This window comes from Prunus dulcis, chromosome 1, assembly GCF_902201215.1.
Source record: "Prunus dulcis chromosome 1, ALMONDv2, whole genome shotgun sequence".
Lineage (NCBI taxonomy): Eukaryota > Viridiplantae > Streptophyta > Magnoliopsida > Rosales > Rosaceae > Prunus > Prunus dulcis.
In genome coordinates this window covers 12,363,184-12,368,715 of record NC_047650.1, presented here as the reverse complement: position 1 = coordinate 12,368,715, position 5,532 = coordinate 12,363,184, and positions in this window count along the sequence as shown.

The following is a 5,532-nucleotide window of genomic DNA, read 5'->3' as shown; positions in this document are numbered from 1 at the left end:
GGGTCGTCTTCGGAGTCGGGGTCGGGGTCTTCGGAGTCGGGGTCGGGGTCGTCGTCGTCATAGTCGGGGTCGGGGTCGGGGTCGTCAAAAGAGGATCCTGATTCTGGATCGGGTTCGGGGTCAAAGTCTGCATCTGTAGGAGCGGAGCCATCTGGGCACTCAACTCAACGATGGTTGGTGGAGAATGAGAGAAGAAGTCGGTGGTGCTACCTCCATGAGGGTTGAAAAAATCATCAACCCCCATAGCAGCGGCGGGGGTTTGAAACTAGAGTCAGCAATTCCAAGATCGCCGCTCTGATACCATGCTAAAATATGAAAACTATGAGAGAATATTTGTTTGTGGGAATTTTCTGTGTATTCTTCTCCTTGTAGGAGGTCATATTTATAATACAACGAAACTGAATGGGCAAGTAAATAATAAATTCCTAAATCTATTTGCAGTAGGAAATCATGAATTAAAGTAAATCAATTACAATTATAATAGGAATTCTTGGTGTGTAAGGAAAGTAAGTCAATATCCACAAGTCACGCCAACACTATCACGATTGGTCGTGAGATTTTGAGGATCCTGTGCAAAACTTAAATTGGAGCCCTCACATAATTTAATACGAAAATATTATAACTGTTTTTTTTTGTCATGACTCAATATCATAAATAATTTTATATATTATTACATTTTAAAAAGATTTACAACATTTATAGAAGTTTGGTAAACCCATCTAACAAATATATATAGGACTTCATTTCATTTATTAATCAATGGCATAATCTCTATATTATTATCAGTTTATGTAATTTTGAAATGAATTCTATTACTATCGGGTTTTAGAAAAGGTCTTTTAAATTTTTTAATAAAAACTTTGAGGTGTCTTTATAATCTTTCATTTATATCTGTCTTATTTTTTGCTACGATATATTATGATGGGTTGAGGGTATAAGACCCGTTCTGTATTATTGGATTGTTGGTGAATGGGATACGTGGAGAGCGTAAGGCCCTGTCGATGTTTTGTTGGTTGATGTGTAATTAGAGAAGTATTTTCTTGCAAGTGGATAGGTTAGACTTTGTCAAATTTTCGATTGAAGTCAGTCTCAAATTGATTATACATCAACGTTAACACACTACCGCTAACCTTTGTTTTGGCTTATTGGACAATGTAATTTAATAATCAATAACGCTACGGGCACCAACTTGTTTACCAACTTTTGAATACCAACACATGTGGCACATGACATGGCAACCTATGTCATCTGCCACCTCATTTATTTTAATTACATAATTTGTTATATAAATAAAAGAATTTCACACCAAAAAAAGAAAAAAGAAAAAAGAAAAAAGAAAAAAGAAAAAGAAAAAGAAATTCTTTTATTTATATAATAAATTATGTAATTAAAATAAATGAGGTGGCAGATGACATAGGTTGCTATGTCATGTGCCACATGTGTTGGTATCCAAAAGTTGGTAAACAAGTTGGTGCCCGTAGCGTTACTCTTTAATAATCCAACCCCTTTAATTTTTAGGATCTAATTCAAAATTCGTCCTTGTAAAATGTCATCTGAATCGAAAATCATTTAGCTATTTAATTATTATAGTGAACATTTCCTTGTTTATTGAAAACGTTGTGTTCATCCATTTATTTTGCATAATTAGATAGCCAAGTATTCTTCGATTCAAGTGAATTTTGACAAGGATCTTTCAATGAAGAACCATAAAGTAAATGGTTAATATCTTTGAGATAGATTGTGGAGCGGGCCAAAATGAGTGTATAGCATCATATTAACTTAAAAATTGATTAATCCCTTGATATGTATAAACATATATATGCCAGCAGAGTCTAACCCAGTAAAAAAGAGTGTTGACTTGCAGACTGGTCTCAAGTTCAAACCCTAATGTCAGTATAGTGTGTGTGTGTGTGTGTGTGTGTGTGTGTGTGTGTGTGTGTGTGTGATCCCTTAAATAAGGTTATTTGAAGAGCACCCTTGTTTGCTCACTTTTTACATTGTATTTCAAAAATATGAACGTCAATATCTTTTCGGTATTCCTATTGATCACCCTTTGAAACCTCAGCCCAACCTGAAAAATAAAATAAAAAACCATACCCAACCCATTGACGAACCCTAGCTAATTATGCCTTCTAAAAACATGAGAAATGGTATAATCTCAATCTCGCGTTCTTTGCATCTATGAATGAGAATGAATAGCGGATGACTAGTCATAATCTCACCTTTAATCAAGGAAACAACAGCTATAGAGGCACATTCCACTTTAATTCTTCGGATACCCTCATTCCAAGCCAGGAATAAACCCTTAAAGACACCCCATAAGAGAACTTCCACCGTGCAGCCCTTGCCAGGGCAGGAGGGGGCCCAAGCCCCATTTCGGCTTCCAACAGGCTTAAGCTGACCGGGCAGCAGCTGGGTCCCACGAAACCAGGCTAGCCCAAAGGCAAAAGGAGCTCGTGCTCTAGCCTGAGGGCTGCTGACGTCATGGCTAACGCTAGGAAGTTTAAATTTTTTTACCATTGGTGCGTGCTTCAAACCCGAGCGCTAACGCCAGGCTGGCGTCAGCCTTGATTACCGCTAACGGCTACAAGCCACGTGTCTCATTCTGGGTTCTCTTATTGTTTTTGTCCTCCAATCCAATGGCTGTCCTTTTTTTTTTTGGTTAAAAAAATATGGAAAAAAAATTTTCATATATTTTTTTAAAAATTACGAAAAAATTCTGGAATTTTTTTTTTTCTATAAATACCTACCAATATTCTTCGCTTTCAACACCAAATCCTTGTATATTTTCTTCTCCTTTTAATATTATTCACTTTCTACACAAAAATTTCTTCACTTTCAATTTTCATTTTTATTCACCATCTTATGGCATCTTCCATCAAAGCCAAAGAGCGTAGACAACCATGGAAGATGTTCTGTTGTGTGAGTGTTGGGTCCAAGTTGGTTATTGTCCGATCATAGACACTGAGATGAATTTCTCTCATATGTGGAGAAAAATTCATGTCGGATTTTATGAAAGATTGGGTTCGGCTCGTACAGAAATGACCTTGGCTAGTAGGGGGAAAATTTTGAATAAAGAGTTGGGGAAATGGGGAGATGCGTTGGCAAAAGCGAGGGACAACCATCGAAGCGGAGAAAATCTTGGCAATGAGGTAAATTATTTGTAATTTCCGTTTTAGTAAATTTAATGTCCAAATTTTTTAAATGTTTCTTGCATTTCCAATATTTTTTTTAATAGATTATGCAAGCACAAATGTGGTTTGGTGTCATTGGGTAAGGCAGAAAATCTTTCAATCATCAACAATGTTGGGAGGTGGTGAAAAATTGTTCGAGATTCAAAATTATTCACACGGGTCCGACCGTTGTGTTGAATGAGACGCCGCTCCATGATTCAACGACATCGGATTCACCTTTGGATTCCTCGATGAGTTAAGACTCACCAATCCAAAAGGAGCCAAGGCCTATTAGGAGAAAGGCGGTGAAGGCCAAGAGAGGGAGTACTTCCACCAATGATATTGCAAAAAATTTGGAGCAAATTGCTATGAACGGCACCATGAGAATTGAGTTAGACATGAGAATTGGGAATCACGGTGGTGGCCTTGCCTTGATAGATCGAGCATACCCACTGCCATGGCAACTTATTTATCCTCTTCTTGCTCCTCCATTTTTTCTTCAGCTCGTCTACGCCTTCTTTCTTTAATTTCTCGCTCTTGCCTCTCCAAGCATCTCCTCATGTCTGATATTGACAGTGGACTATGAAATTTAAAATATGAGAAATGAAAGGATATATAAGATATGATGTGAGAGGTATGAGTTGAGCATCTGGTCTTGTAGAGAGATTTAGAAGATAGAGATGACACGTGGCGCGATTTTAGAGGGTGAAAATCTTATTTGAAATCTGAGATTTGTATTTTATAATAAATATCGACACGTGACACCCGAGAATCTTATCTGAAATTTGAGATTTGTATTTTATAATAAATATCGACACGTGTCAACCGACCGAAAATTTTATCAAAAAAATTCATCAAAAAAATTCATTCGAATTATGAGATATGAATTTTATAATAAATATTGACACGTGGGAACCAAAAATTTTATTTGAAAATCTTCTCCATATTAATTGTTTAGGTAAAAAAATAAAAATAAAAAATAAAAAATAATAGTATTTGCCCTTTGCCATGGCAATGGGTGGAAACACACCTTATCCTTTGCCATAATAAATGGGTGGAATTGCTCTAAGTGAGATTAAATAATTTTGTCGCTCCCCAAATTTATAAATAAATAAAATAAAATAAAAACCCCTTATCCACATACCAATATCCCTTATGAGATCTCCATCAATAATAATACCCATCTTCCCCTTGTGTTGGCTTCTTGAAAATTAATGTGTTTTTACATACACATACTAAATAAACAATGTGCAAAAATAATTCATAAAAAACACAATAAGAAAAACTTCTACACACATATCATATTGTCATTGACATGAATGTAGAAGTTTCTACTTACCGATGAAGGAGGGAAGTAATTCCTAAAAAAAGAGTTTTGGGCTAAAATAGCCCTTTTGTAAAACACTTATTTTGTAATGGGAGCATTTTTGCTCACCATTTTAACTCAAGGTATACCCTTACCACCATCCTCAAAACTCGACACATGTTTATAGGCATAACCATGATTTCATAAAGACAAAGCAAAAATTAACTCTGGTTATGCCCATGGACACGTGTCAAGTGTTGAGGATGGTGGTGATGGTACATCTTGAGTTAAAGTTGTGAGCAAAAATATTTTCATTTTGGGGATAATCGTTTTATTAGTCCCTGAACTTAGACCCGATTTGCATTTGAGTCCCCCAATTTTCAAAATCGTTCCTATGGTCCATCAACTTCACTTTCGTTAGGACAAATGGTCTGGCGGTTAATTTTGTTAACTTTTTTGTTAAATTCAGGGGAAAATGGTATTTTTGTATTAAATTGATTAAAATATGAATAAAAAAAATTAAAATTAAACTCTCTCTCCTCTCCCTCTATCTAGATTTCTACACCCCCCAAAACTTGAAAATTTTTTTTTTTTGGGGTTTTTTATTTGATTTTCTTTTATTGTTATTTTAAAGATATGATTTTTTTATTATTATTATTTTAATATAATAATACCATTTTGCCCCTACATTTAACAGAAAAAATTAACAAAATGACGGCATGACCATTTGTCCTAACGAAAGTGAAGTTGAAAGACCACGAGAACGATTTTGGAAATTGAGGGACTCAAATGCAAGTCGGGTCTAAGTTTAGGGACTAATAAAACGATTAAATCTTTCATTTTGTAATAGCCACTTCCCAATATGTCATTCCGAAATGACCATACACTATCTCTTATTTGCTTAGATGCCCCTCATTTAAATACCCACCCACATAGCAGCATTAATAGTCAAATAAAATATGGCAAATATTCAATTATGCTCATATTATTATTCTTCTTCATTATGGAGGTATTTATACAAGTACAAAGATATGTTAACCCTAAATAAAATAG